This window comes from Mustela nigripes, chromosome 4 (assembly GCF_022355385.1).
Source record: "Mustela nigripes isolate SB6536 chromosome 4, MUSNIG.SB6536, whole genome shotgun sequence".
NCBI classification, from domain to species: domain Eukaryota; kingdom Metazoa; phylum Chordata; class Mammalia; order Carnivora; family Mustelidae; genus Mustela; species Mustela nigripes.
Window position 1 is genome coordinate 26124065 of NC_081560.1, and position 15597 is coordinate 26139661.

A 15597-nucleotide genomic window follows, 5' to 3' on the forward strand; every position below is an offset into this window, starting at 1 on the left:
CAGTGTAATCAAATTTCTGGAGTTTTCAACTATGTTGGGCAAGACAAAATGTCATTTTTAAGGTTAATATCTGCTTACCATTCACCAGAGGTAGAAATAAAATCTTCAGTGAGAAAAGCATGATTGGACCAACAGTTCACTACCTTGTGGTAATCTATTAATATTCTCCAAAATTCACCTAACTTCTGAGGGAGTCCTTTTCATCTGTAGTGTCTCTCATGACAAAACCCCATTTTGTTGATTTTTGCTGAGCTTGAATCCATAGTGAATCTATAGTAGCTTTGATATTTTTTGGTTGATATTTTCATTTCTATCAGCAAGTAAGACCATGAGTATTGCTACATTAGAGAAAAAAATTCTCCACAATTCATTTCTGAAGGATGTTGGCATGCCACTCACCATTTATTTCTCATGGCCTAGAGAAAGAGGGTCATGTGGCTTTTCTTTGGAGATATACTTAGGGGGTAATTTCCACATAATAAATCCACTACAATTTTGGATTAGTCTTGCTAATAATGTTAACATGTTTGGCTGATGCATTTTCACATGGGATTTAAGGGAAAATAAAGAATTCTGGGGTTGCCACTGTCTGTGTGGCCTACGTAAGTTCACAGTGCAAGGGAAAGGATTGTGGGAACCAATTGGTTTCTTTGTACATGTAAAATTTCAGATGCCTATTAGCTGTCTAGATTGATTCATGGAAATGGACATACCACATGATCTGGAGTTCCTGGATATTCAGCAATAAAGATATAAATTTGAGAGTCAACAGAATCTAGAGGGCATTTAGAGCCACAGGACTAGATGAAATTATCTATGGAAAAAAGAGAAAAGGGCTTAAGTCTGATCCCTGGGGCACAGAGGATGTTTAGAAATCAGGTGTAAAAGAAGGAACCAGAAAAGTAAGATGAGAAGCAGTAGCCACTGAAAAGTGTCATGGCAGCGAAGTCAAGACAGTGGTTCAAGAAAGCTATCATGGTTTATTGTGTCTAATGCTGCTGAGAAATGGAGTAGGATAAAGATGAAAATTTACCAATAGGTTGGCAATATGCAAGAACTATTTCACTGGAAAGATCAACAAAACAGGAGAATTTAGAAGTGTGGTTTAATGGCAGTTGGGAAGAGTTACATTGGAATATAGCACAAATGGTTGGAACCAAATGATTTTTAAAAATCTCTTCCAGCTTAGTTATCTGTGATTCCCCATGACTACACCAACTGTTGGGAATATGAAAATATAGGGCCTACAGCTGATGTTCCATGAGAGAGATCTTGGATAGCTGATGCTTCAAACCCAGTAAGCTTCAGTAGAATGCATGCTGATCTCAACTCCAATAAGCCATTTTGCATGGTCCAAAATCTGCGGATGAATTAGGTACAATAAAAAATCAGTAATGTGGAAAATAAAGTGGTACCCCTGGGTTTTCAGTACTAAACTAAAAATGTATGAATGGCACATATAATAAAAGGTAAAAATAAAATTTGTTTGGATTGCTGCAAAGCTAATGAAAAACTGGCTTAGGGAAAGAAATGAGGCCATCCTGTTTTTTGGTACACACTAATTCTTAGCAGGAAAATTTCAAAGAGAGAAGGGGAGATTAAGTCACTACACAATAAAAAGGTAGCCTGATCAAACTGGAAATTTTGCTAAATCCTTGGGAAGACCAAAATTAAACTTCATAATTAAAAGATGGAATTTCTAGAGGCACTTGGATGGCTCAGTGGGTTGGGCTTCTGCCTTCGGCTCAGGTCGTGCTCTCAGGGTCCTGAGATCAAGCCCTGCATTGGGCTCTCTGCTTGGCAGGGAGCCTGCTTCTCCCCAGCCCCCATCTCTCTGCCTGCTGTTCTGCCTACTTGTGATCTCATTGTCTCTGTGTCAAATAAATAAGTAAAATCTTTAAAAAAAAAAAGATGGAATTTCTACACCCATGACACTAACATACTGGTTGTTTTCAATGTACAGGAGCTCCCCCCTACTCCACATTTTCACTTTCTGTGGGTTCAGTTACCTACAGTCAAGATGATCCTCCTTCTGACAAGTGGGCAGAAGGTGAGTAGTAGCCTAACATTATCTCATGATGTCTATGTCATTGACCTCATTTCTTATCATGATGTAGGCACTTTATCATCTCACTCATAAGAAGAAAGATAAGTACAGTACAATATGGTATTTTGAGAGGAATACCTGGGTGGCTCAGTAGGTTAAGCTTCTAACTCTTGATTTCAGCTCATGATCTCAGGGTTGTGGGATGGAGCACCATGTGGGGCTCTGGAGTCTGCTTGTTACTCTGCCTCTGCTTCTCCCCTTGCTTGTGCTGTCTTTATATCTCTAAAGTGAATAAATAAAATCTCTTAAAAAAAGATATTTTGAAAAAGAGAGAGACCACTTTCATATAACTCTTATTATATTGTTATAATTTCTCTATATTATTATTATTGTTAATATCTTACTATGCCTAATTTACAAATGAAACTTTATCATGGATAGGAAAAAACATAGTATATATAGAGTTTGGTGTTAGCTGCAGTTTCAGGCATCCTTTGGGGGTGTAAAATGGATGCCCTGAGGATAAGGGGGAACTACTGTAGCTCTCAAAAGTGCTTTAACGGAGGCCAAAGTGTTTTTTGGCTTGTGAGACTAAGTCATAAATTGCTTGGCCAACATGTTCTTCCTCTCCAAACTCATGGAAGCTTTTTGTTACATTTTCAGAGTCAGTTGGTTAACAAATCTAGATAATCAAACTAAAAACTAATCTTATTAAAAGTTTAGAGTATTGAAAGCATTGAAAATAACTTGAAAAGTATTCTTTGTTGTGAAATAACATTGTAAACCACAAAATATAACTATGGGTCTAAGAACTACAAAGCTTTTTTAATTTTTAATTAGAAAAGCATGATGATTAAAAATGAATTCTCAGGAGAGGTGACTAAAATTTTATTTAGCTGTCCTTCAAATTACAGTAAAAAAGTGGTAATTTTTTGAAATTATAAGCAAATAATACTCTTTAGAATGTTAAATTCACTTAACTATTTTTCTTAACTTAGTATATATTTAAGAATCTGGTTTATTGCATCTATCTTAACAACTTTATTGATCCTTGTACAGAAAGAACAACATATTGAGTTATTCTCGTTAAAACATCATTATTGGTAAATAAGCCATTAATAAACATTTATTATTACCCATTGACAAGCATAGACATGTAATCTGACATACCGACACAGAAGAATTAAATACCTAACTAGAAGTATAAAAAGTAAAAATAGAATGAAATGATTTGCATAAAATGATTTAATATTGAAATACCATATTTTCAGAAGTCCTTTTCTGCCTAATTCTGTATCATGAGTCAAAAAAGAATTACCAGTTAAGCTATTGTAATTCATTACCAAAAAGTTTGTTGTTAACATAGTCTTGAATATGAGATGTATAACATTACATCACCCACATATAATATAATATGTAGTATGACGATTTTCAGTATAGGCACTTCTTAATCATTCTCCAAATTCTCCTCTATAGTATTTCTATTTGGTAGTAAAATTAATTCTCACCAATTATTTTAGAAGTCAGTTCTGTTTGTTGGGGCGCCTGGGTGGCTCAGTGGGTTAAGCCGCTGCCTTCGGCTCAGGTCATGATCTCAGCGTCCTGGGATCGAGTCCCGCATCGGGCTCTCTGCTCAGCAGGGAGCCTGCTTCCTTCTCTCTCTCTCGCTCTCTCTCTGCCTGCCTCTCAGTGTACTTGTAATTTCTCTCTGTCAAAAAAAAAAAAAAAATCTTAAAAAAAAAAAAAAAAAAAAAAAAAAGAAGTCAGTTCTGTTTGTTGATGTCTAATTCAAAGAGAGAAGGACTCCATGCAGTGGTTCTTAATGAGCACACACCTACGAATTACCCACTTGACTTGCAAATAATGGCCTGAGAGAATGATGAAAAGAATGGTAGGAAGTAGTTGTATCCATGATTTGATTGATGGAAGGTCTTTGTCACAAGTGCATGAGGGAGTTAGCAGGGTGGTTTTCTAACTTGCTCCTTTCTACATTAGAAAAATAAAAGATCTTTGAGCACATGGGAATATTAACAGTAGTAAGTAAAGGCACATAAAGCCAGCTATGTAAAACATAAGGATACATACCTCTGACATGACCAAGCATGTTAAAACATAATAAATTAAAATTTGATTCATATTCTACCCAATTGGTAAATTGTGCATAATAATAGTAAACAGCAAGGATTTTGTTGTATAAAATGAAAAAGAAAATCCATGTAATGTGAACTCAGCACACAGTAAATGTTTAAGAATGGAAGCTCTGGTGAGCAGGTGAGGGGTGCCTGGGTGGCTATGTTGGTTCAGCATCTGCCTTCAGCTCAGGTCATGATTATGAGCCCCCTGTTGGGCTCTCTGCTCAGCCAACAGGAAGTGTGCTTCTCCCTCTCCCTCTGCCACTCTGCGTCTGTTCTCTCTCACTCATGCTTGCTCTCAAGTAAAAAAAAATAATATCTTTAAAAATAAGAAAAGGATAATGAAGTCATCTCAAAAGTCTAACCATAAAAAGTCTTTATCTGTTAGCAGTAAATTTCATAATCTTTGACACAGCAATATCAACTTTTTTCTAAAGATTCCTAAAGATTTTCCTACAGAAATTATTAGATATATATGCAATGATTTTCACAGAAGTTAATATGAACAAAGATATTGTTAGTAACCTAAGTCTTAAAAGAGCAATGTTTAAAAAAAAAAAAGGCAATATTTAAATCAATCATGATTCACTATGAATCACAAAACACTATGAAACTGTTTTAAACAATGTTGAAGAATAATACTGGATGGAAGGATACATTTTTAATAGCATATTGCTAAATGGTAAAATTCGTACACCAGAGATGATGTAACTAACTGTGTTTTGTATATATGTAAATAACATTGATATTACTTATATTTTAAAATTTACATATAAATTATACATACACTCATAATGAAAACTATACACCTAAACTGAACAGTCAAGTCTGTGTTATTACTTGCGTCTTTTATTCTTTTTTCTGTTTTTTTTTTTTCTGTGTATTTCCAATTTTCCATCTGACTCTGCTTTATTTTTATAATGTTAATATCAAGTGAATGAACTTCTAAAGGACTTTTTCACAGATGCTGATAAGACTAGGAGAAGTATTTAGTGAGTACACTGATTTGAATTGAAAATTTAGATTGTGAAGTTTCCTAGAATCATAAATCAAGAATTATGGCCAATGCTGAAAGGAATACTGGAATGAATGACTGAGAATCCATAAGGCCAACTTCAAGTATTCTTGTAAGCTGCATTCTAAGAATGACCCACAGAGTCTTCAAGCAGTTTGGGACTGACCCTACTATACTAAATCAAGCGGGTCCTTCTTCAACAAGCTCATTATGAGGTAATCTCAATGATTGCTAATGCCTTAAAATCTGTACAGAATGTGGCCCTCCCTTCACATCCTGAAAAACTGAGAGAGAAAGCTAGCATTAAGAGGTCGGCAAATGAGTATGAGAATCCAAGCAGCAGATGGCTCTGGTGGTCTTCAGCAGGTGCTCATTTACATATTTTGGCCATAACTACCCTCGCCTTTCCCCCAGCATGGTAATACGCTCTGGCTTGAATGCACGTTTAGACCAAAAGCTGTGAGATATAGTGAAAGATGTACCGACTATAGAATCTTACGTTTGATTTATGATCCTGGCTCTTATGCTATACACAGTCTTGAACATGTCCCTTGAACTTTGTGAATGCCCCTTATCTCAACCAGATTTGCTGGTCATATTACTCATGCACAGATTAAAAGGAACTAATGGAAAATTTGGCTTAGAAGACTTGTATTCACCATAAGTCGCTGCCATTTAAAAACCCCAAATTTGGGAAGAAATAGAATGGTGTAGTGGGCAAAAACACACAAATTGCAGGTCAGATGTTTTGGTTGTCTCCTTGTCAATAATAATAGCATGACCTTTAATACACATAATTTCATCCATCCTCAATATCCATGTATAATGTGAGTACAAGAAAGGGAAATGAGACAACAGGAGTTGAGCTATATTATCTTTAAGATCATATTAAACCATAAAATAATTATGCTTTCTTAATGTATAAAATAATTACGTTCAATGAAGTTAGTAATCTGGTAACCTTTTTTCTGGAGAAATGTATGTTCGTTCTGAAATTTTAAATGTCACACATTAATAGGAATACATAATATAACATTATTGACATAAAAGCTATGTATAACAATATCACTGAAACAAAATGATATTTAAGTAGATGTAATATTAAATAACGTTTTGCTAACACACTTTATCTATGAATAGAAAATAATTGATATATCCCCTAGATGTATGTCACCTTTCACAAGCTAAATATAAGGGTTCCTTCCTAAATATAACATTTTTCTATACTATTAGTATCATAAACTTTTATTATTATGAGCCTCAGAGATACCAGAAATATTGCCTAATTTAGTCTTTAGGTACCAAAAAAAGTTTTGAGTTAGTAACTTAAAGAAATATTAAAATTTTAAGTAAACAATTTGAACTAGTTTAAAACATGTCTTGTGGAAAGTGATAAGTTGTTTTTTTAATATTCATTGCAATTTATGTAAGATCTTTCAAGTATGGTTACTTCATAATCTGTGCATTATAAAATAAATTGATTATGAAAAAATTCTCCTTGACAAAGTAATAAAATTATCTGCACATATTAAAATGATATACTAAAATACGTTAATATCATATTAAATAAACTAAAAAAATTAAATGCAGTTTTATCTGGAGTTCATTCACTTATTGAACAAGGTTTAATCGAGTGTCTGATGTGTATGCAGCATGCTAAATTAAAGTCTTCAAATAAAATTAGGTGAATACTTACTTGAGAGGAAAATCAGTAATCTAAGTTTCTTTGTATTGTTATTTGGTCTTTGTGATATGCTATCTATCTATATGTAATGGCATCTTCCTATTCCCTGAAAACTTTTGGTTATTTGGAACTTTAGAAAAAAGGAAGCATAGAGAAATTTTATAACTAAAGACCAGCTTAAATGAATAGCATTAGAGATCACAAAGGATCACACCAACCAAATTATTTTCATTCTAGGATGCAGAAAAATAAGCAGGTTTCAAATGTAATATGTGTAATTATGAGTATGAATTATGTCATCGCTTAATAGAATAATATCTTTCAATTTGAATTTTCATAGATTTTGGAGAGAGGATGATAGTGAATCATATTCAAAGGGGACAAACCTTTTTGCCACAGACTATTTTACTTACTGAGAGAAATGCATTTCCATCCCTGAAAGAGAATAGCGATGAGGTTCAGCAATCTGAACAAGTTATCAAGTTTTCAGGCAAGCATAATACAATATAAGAAAATACAGAAAAAGAAATGCTCAGAAATCTTGTGAACAATCCATTTATTTTACAATAGTTGCTTCAAATCCAAAGAAAATCAAGAGCTTCCCTGTTACTGAGACTTAAATATTTTCTGAAGAACTTACTGTCAAGACTTTTCAGAAACCAACTTTCCAGATACCAATTGAATTGTTTTTTAAGTTTTAAAACTGACATTCAGAAAGATTGGTCAAATCTATCAGAAGTGGTAATATTTTTCAATAGTGATATCCAAGTCAACTGTATTCTAGGATTATTGCAAGTTTTCACAGAGCTAGAACAAATAATCCTAAAATTTGTAGGGAACTACAGAAGACCCCAAGTAACCAAAGCAATCCTGAAAAAGAAAAGCAAAGCTGGAAGCATCACAATTCCAACTTCATGCTATATTACAAAGCTGTAGTCATTGAGACAGTATAGTACTGACATAAAGAGACACATAGATCGATGGAACAGAATAGAAAACCCAGAAATGGACCCACTACTATGTGGTCAACCAATCCTTAGCAAAGCAAGAAAAAATATCCAATGGAAAAAAGATTGTCTCTTCTACAAATACTGTCGGGAAAACTGAACAGATACACACAGAAAAAATGACCATTTTTTTATACCATACACGGAAATAAAATCAGAATGGATGAAAGATCTAAATGTGAGAAACCACCAAAATATTCAAGGAGAAATAGCCAGCAACCTCTCTGATATCAGCTTTAGCAACTTTTTACTAAACAACTGTCCTGAGGAAAGGGAAACAAAAACAATGAACTATTAGTACCTCACCAAAATAAAAAGCTTCTGCACAGCAAAGGAAACAATAAACAAAACTAAAAGGCAACATATGGAATGGAAGAAGATATTTGCAAATGACATATCCGACAAAGGGCTACTACCAAAAATCCATAAAGAACTTACCAAATTCAAGTCCCCCCCAAAAAAACAAATAACCCAGTTAAGAAATAGGTAGAAGACATGAAGAGATATTTTTCTAAAGACATACAAATGGCCAACAGGCACATGAAAAAGTGCTCAACATCACTTATCAACAGGGAAGTACAAATCAAAATCATGATGAGCTATCACCTCACACCAGTCAGAATGGCTAAGCAGAGGAGAGAACAGATTTTGGCAAGGATGTGGAAAAAGGGGAACCCTCTCACACTGTTGGTGGGAATGCAAACTGGTGCAGCCACTCTGGAAAACAGTATGGAGGTTCCTCAAAAAGTTAAGAATAGAACTACCTTATGACTCAGCAATTGTACCACTAGGTTTTACCCAAAGGATACAAAAATACCGATTCAAAGGGACACATGCACCCTGATGTTTATAGTGGCATTATCAACAATAACTAAATTTGGAACAATGCCATTTGCAATGATGTGGATAGAGCTAGAGTATAATCTGCTAAGTGAAATAAGTCGATCAGAAAAAGGCAAATACCTTATGATTTCACTCATGTATGGAATTTAAGAATCAAAACAGATGAACATAGGGGAAGGAAGATAAAAAACAAAAGAACAGAGATGAAGGCAAACTGTAAGAGACTCTTAACCACAGAGAACAAACTGAGCCTTGGTTGCTGGAGGGGAGGTGGGTGGGGGATGTCTAAACGGGTGGTGGATATTAAGGAAGGCACTTGTGATAAGCACTGGATGGTATCTGTAAGTGATGAATCAGCAAATTCTATTCCTGAAACCAATATTATACTCTATGTTAACTAACTAGAATTTAAATAAAAACTTGAAACAAAACAAACCAAAGAAGTCAGTTATATTACTTTAGGTATAAATGGACTCAATATGCTTATGCATAGTATAGTGAAAGAATGAATTTGAGTATCACAGAAATATAAAGTATTTGCCAAGAGTTCTCTTAAAAGGCTAGGATAGGGGGCACCTGGGTGGCTCAGTTAAGTGTCTGTCTTGGGCTCAGGTCATGATCCCAGGGTCCTGGGATTGAGCCCCAAATTGGGCTCCCTGCTCTGTGGGAGGCCTGCTTCTCCCTCTTCCACTCCCCCTGCTTGTGTTCCCTCTCTCACTGTGTCTCGTTCTGTCAAATAAATAAATAAAATCTTTAAAAAAAGGTTAGAATGGAATTGATGCATAATTTCATCAAGGGTTGCAAAGGATTTCCATTGATCACTCACCATTCAGTTAAGAGGACTAAGAAGCCACTTTTGACCATCTTTACTCTTGCTGACATTTCATATTTTATTTATTTTTTTCTTCTGGGTTTTAAAATTACTCCTGACTTAAGAAAATTAAATTAAAAAATAATAAAAAATTAATCCTAGCACCCAGTTTTAAAACTTCTTTCTTTCATGGGAAAACTTGCAACAGAATTATTTAAAGTAATAGCCAATAATGAAAACATGTATGGCATCATGTAATTGAAAAATAATTTTACAATGAATATTTTCCTTATTGATAGGTCATACACTATTTTGTTTCTTAAAATAAGTTGAGATGCATGTAGAACTTAAATGAAGTTGCTTTCATGGTAGTAAGGATTAAGGTGTGCTGAGATAAAGTGGTGCATCTTCCATTTTTCACACATATTCAAAAAGTAAAATTGAACTGGTAAATAAGTTTATCGACACAAAAATTAATATTGAAAAAATATATAAGCCCCAAGATTGGGTAGGGGTATTTCATGAAAGCACATATTTTTATAATCATTCTCAAGAATGAAAAAGAGAATCAGAGAAAAAAAGAGAAACAAAAAGCCCACAAGCATCCAGTGTAACAATTTTTTTTTTCCTTCAGAAATAGCTTAGATTTCATTTTTGTCCTAAAGAAATAGAAATGTAATATGGAACATTTTACTTTGACGGAACTGACATCTTGAAGACAAAGGCAAAAGGTGACAAGAATTTTAACAAGAGTGAATGAAAAATCTTTTTTTTTTTTTTAAGATTTTTTTTATTTACTTGAGAGAGAGAGCAGGAACAAGGGGTGAGGCAGAAAGAGAGTGAGAAGCAGACTCCCTGCTGATCAGGGAGCCTACTTTGGGGCTTGATCCCAAGACCCTGGGATCAAGACCTGAGCTGAAGGCAGATGCTTAACCAACTGAGCCACCCAGCACCCCAACACTCTTTTTAATTTGGAGCTGCACAATGAATCAGGGTGCAAGAGCTTATAACTAGAGAAGAGAATGGAGAATAACTTGTTTCTCAATAAGTATCTTTCCAAAAACTTTTAGAAATAATGTTCTCTTCTACAGATCACATCTTGTACATCAGCATCACCTTCTTGATGACAGATGGCAAATACCACAAAGGAAGTTTAGGGGCTGGAGAAGAGAATTTAGGCAGAAATAAAGTAAAATCCTCTCAAATATATGACAAGTCTGTAAAATAAATAAATAAAAATAAAACCCCACCAGAAATAGATGCCTACACTTTAAACTTCCTTTTTGTTGCTCAATCCATTGGACCATATTCTCTCAGGATGTGTTGAATTGAGCAATTCTTATTCACAACGCTGGAAACAAATGGGTATACACTGATTCTGTTTTAAGCCTGAATGGGTGTGAACCGACAGGTAGTTTGATGAAGGCAGTCATATGATGACTCTTTGTAAGAAAATGTTTGACAAGCTGTCAAAACTCTTTCGAAGAAAGAAATAGTGGATAGAATTGCTCTAAGGAATACATGTCAATTCACTTATCTTATTTCTACATCATATTTTGATGCTAGATGAGTAATCTCTGTGGATCTCATGCTAAAAATCAGGTTAATGTAAAGTGAATCAGACTGACTTTGAAGCATTTAGCTAATGTTAACATTCACGCCAAAATTTTATCACAGGATAAGCTCGGTCTTACCAAGATTTAAAACAAATATTGATAATCTACAAATACAAGTTTATGCCTGATCAAATAATTCAACACAAACACTGTGGTTCAGAGGCTTATGTATCAAATGTCAAAAGTCAGAATCTGAAGAGAAAAGCTGTCAGGGAATAGGGAAAGAAGGGTAATTCTCTGAAAACAGACAAAACCTGCAATCTGTCAACTGAGTAATGAGATCAAGAAAAAGTTGTAGAGTTGACATGTTGAGTGGAAGGTGATTAAAAAAAACTCTATAACTCACTAAAATATTTTTCTGACTTGCCATTTCTCAAGGAATATCATGCAACTAATTTAACTTTCGCATTCTAGGCACTCTGTGATCTCAGTGTCACATGACTGTCCTCATTTCCCTACATTCCAGACACACCAGACTTCTTACCTGATCTCAACATTTACTGTCTTCAGGCCTTCACTACTCATCCCTTTGAATTCCTCTTTTTCTCTGCCTCTGAATGGTGAAACTTTGTCTAACTTTTTAAACTCTATTCAAATATTCAAACCCCTTATCTTCTAAGAAAACGCCTCTGATTTCCTGGTGGGAATTATGCTCTCTTGTGTACATACAGATTTTGATTTGACTCTATAATTGATTTCATCACATTCTGCCATAAATTATGGTTAATTTTATACATCTGTCTCTTCCCTATATATAGTCCTAGAGCACAGGAACTATATTAGTCACTTTGTATCTCATTTATATTTGAAAGGTTTTGTGGAATTTTACTACACTTGATTCTTGAAGAAGATAGGTTTGTACTGCGTAAGTCCACATATAGGAAGTTTTCTTTTTTTATATAAATAGAGTACAATACTGTCAATATATTTTCTCAATAACATTTCTTTTCTCTAGCTTATTTTATTATAAGAATATAGTATGTACTACATATAACTTTAAAAATGTGTAATTGACTATGTTATTAAAAAAGCTTCCAGTTGACAGTGGGCTATTAGTAGTTTGGGGGGAATCAAGTTATACGGGGATTTTTGAATGCATGGGGGGCGTCAATGCCGCTAATACCCATGTTATCAAGGGTCAACTGTAAGTGAATTAATTGACAGATAATGTCTCATTTAAATATCCTGTGCAAAACAAAAAAAAAAAACCCAAAACCTCAAAAAGTCTTTGTAGACCTTGATTTCCCATTTTATACAAATTGGGGAAGCATCCTATGGGGTCTTCTGCCAGGGTCTCCTTTGCCATTTGAGCACCCAAATATTATTCTAATGCAATGACATATCTTTGAAAAATTCTCATACTTACCCATTTATCTCCTGGTGTTTGACTATAGCTTGATGTATTCATTTCTAATAGTACCACACATTCCTTCTCATTTGGGATAACAGCAGTCTCTGGGCAAAACATCACACTGACTGTACTCTGAAGGCTGCAAGTTAAAGTTGGATGCATGAAATGTTGACAATAATTTTTATATAAAATTTTAGTACAAATTTTATATAAATTTCATATACTTTATATACTTTCATATCTATAATTTTATATAAAATTTTATATACTTTATGTACTTTTATATATACGTGAAATTTCAGATGCTAGACTAAAATGAGGAATATTTCTTTACCGTGCAATAACTGCAGGGTGTTCCACAATAATATCCCGAAGTTTCCTCTCTAGCAAAAAGGAAACGTGTCTTTGTGTTTACTGATTTTAAAGAAAAATATTATGTTGGAGTTACAGTCCAACATAAACTCAGACCTCACCAGAGCTCTCAGCAGTTAACATCTTCTAACTAAGCCTTGTAATGTTAATATTTTATGAAAAGACTGGCTTAAGTGATCAATATAAGAACTACCTCCGCCAGAATCAGGTGTTTGCCTGTTCCAGCAACCGTGCGACTGGGCTATTTGTTTTAATATTGTAAGACCTCCATAGGCATCCGGGGAAGAAAGAGTTCCTTAAGACTGAAACTTGTCTTTATGAGGCAAGAACAAAGGAAGTTGAAGTTGGGGAAACAAACAGCTTCAACTTCAGAATTATTCCTTTTCTTTCTCATTCCTCTGGCTCTGTGTCTCTGTTCTCGAGTTATACTGCCCTTGATCCTTCAATTGATGAAGACTTCTGATCCATCAGTGTTAGAACCAACCCATCGCCTACCTGCTGCTTCAATTTCTTCAGATCTCCCCGATGTTGATTAATACATGAACCTTAGACCTCCTGCTCTGCTTTGACTCTTTTATCTACTTACCTGGCCATTGGATACTTCCCTTGCCGGGATATAGCACATCTGTCTGTGTTTGGCTTCTCTCATCAATTACAGTTCCTCAAAGGGCTTCTCTACTCACTGGCTGAAGAGGTAAGCACAAATAACAGTTTTTACCTTCTTAACTTTTCTCAAATACCAGTTGACCATCAGCTTATTAAAATCATTGAATTTACATTTTTACTGTGAAGAAAGGATCAGGGGGAAGAATGGCATATCAGTTTTCCAGGGCTGCATAACAAATTACCACAGGATTTCAAAAAACAAATTTACTCTCCCACAATTCTGGAGGCTAGAAGTCCAAAACGAGGGTATTGAAAAGTCTGGTTCCCATTGAGGACTGTGAGGCAGACACTTTGATCCATGATTCTTTCTTAGTTTTTGGTGGTTGCTGACAATCCTCAGTGTCCCTGGTTTGTTGAGGTACCCACTCCAAGATGCCTGCTTTATCCTTACATGGTGTTCTCTCTGTGTGTCTGTCTCTATGTCTTCTCTCTTCTTATAAGGACACTATCTTTACTGGATTAACAGCCTACCCTACTCTAGTATGACTGCATCTTCACTAATTACCTCTGCAAAACCCTCTATTCAAATAAATCACATTCTGAGATAGAGGAAATGAGAATTTCAACATATCTTTTCGGAGAATGCAATTAAATCTATAACAAGTGGTATACGCTGACTGGTCACATTTGATAGCAGAAATTTAGGACTATTCAAAATTATTAGAATTTATAACTTCAGATAAATATACTCCCGCTTCTATAGGTATGGTTCTCTGCCTCAGATTCTTCTCGAAGTCTTTGTCTAATTCATATTAGTGGGATTTAGGGGTTTTGTTGTTGTTCTTTATTTTATTTGCAATAACTTCAAATGCTTTCACACTTGTACTATAAACAGATATACATTTCACTCAATAAATATTTACATCTCTACTCATTATAAGATACTGTTACAAAAAATATGTAAGGGCAACTCATTCCTTCAGGGATGTTTTAATTTATAAGAAGATTATCTAAATTCTAAGGTACCTACTGTACTAAACTTCTTTTAAAAAAAAAAAAAGTACAAGCAATGCATTATAGATTCCAATAGAGGTGAAAATGACGTCAGCTGAAGGAATGAGGGAAAGCTTCCTACAAGCACAGTTTTAAGTTTAGGTGTTAAACGACAAGTTCAGGAGAAAAGCATGTATACTGGGTTAGGTAAAAGTATACATCTCTTGCCTACCACCCCACCCCACCGCCACCGCCACCGCCAAATTCTGAACTTCTTCGATTCCATCATCTTATAATATGAAAACAGATTGATAATAGGCAACATTTCAGGCAGAAGAAAATTAAATTTTGAATAAAGAAAGGATGGCAAGGAGAATACATCTCAGTGTGGTTGGATTAGAGCTAAGGGAACTAACCGGAGATGAGACTGGAAAGGTGGGCCATGTATGACCCAAGGTAGTTGCCGACAGCAACAGCTCAACCTCCTGCTCTCAGGACAGTCTCGATCAGAAATAAGAAATATATAAACATTTCCCAACCAAAAACCTTGAGTTAAGTTTCAAGTCACCTTTACTACAAGTTCTGCCTGCTTCCTAAGTCCAGTAATGCCATTTGTGTCTGAGTTTGTAAAAATCTAGAAGAGCGCTCTGGGGAATGGGTAGTACCTATGCATTGCTAGTGAAAATTTAAATTGTAGCATGTTTGCAGAGCAATCTTACAACATCTATTACAAATGAAAATTTATAAATTCTCTGCCCAGGAGTTCATCTCTTGAGAATCTATCCTAAAAACATTTAAGAACTAGTAGATAAAAATCTAGGTAGAAGGATATATGATAACATTGTTAATGGTGAAGAAAAAATTAAAAACAAAAACCCAATATGAATAAACACCATAACAGAAGAATGAGGGATGCCTGGGTAGTTCACTTGGTTAAGCCTCTAACTCTTGATTTTAGCTCAGGTCATAATCCCAGAGTTGTGAGATAGATCCCTGTGTTGGGCCCTCTGCTGGGTATGGAGTTGGCTTATCCTTCTTCCTCTGCCCCCACCAATGCAAACAAACAAACAAACAAAACAGAGGAATGATCGAATGAAACTTAAATTATTATTATTATTAT

The 15597-nt window shown here is 34.9% G+C and overlaps 2 long non-coding RNA genes across 2 annotated transcripts in view; both read right to left on the reverse strand.

Moving 5' to 3' along the window:
• Window positions 1-1109: 1109 nt before the first annotated feature.
• Window positions 1110-3754, reverse strand: LOC132014947 (uncharacterized). The gene is made up of 3 exons (XR_009403505.1): window positions 3556-3754; window positions 2186-2329; window positions 1110-1360 (listed from the first exon to the last, which is right to left on the reverse strand). It is a non-coding gene; the product is annotated as an uncharacterized LOC132014947 (long non-coding RNA).
• A 202-nt stretch (window positions 3755-3956) lies between these two features.
• The window catches only part of LOC132015745 (uncharacterized), a 34805-nt gene continuing 23164 nt past the window's right edge, over window positions 3957-15597 (reverse strand). Inside the window, exons 5-7 of the long non-coding RNA XR_009403758.1 lie at window positions 13465-13564; window positions 12522-12645; window positions 3957-4033 (exon numbers count right to left, since the gene is read on the reverse strand). This is a non-coding gene — a long non-coding RNA (uncharacterized LOC132015745). The remainder of the gene's footprint in view (window positions 4034-12521; window positions 12646-13464; window positions 13565-15597) is intronic.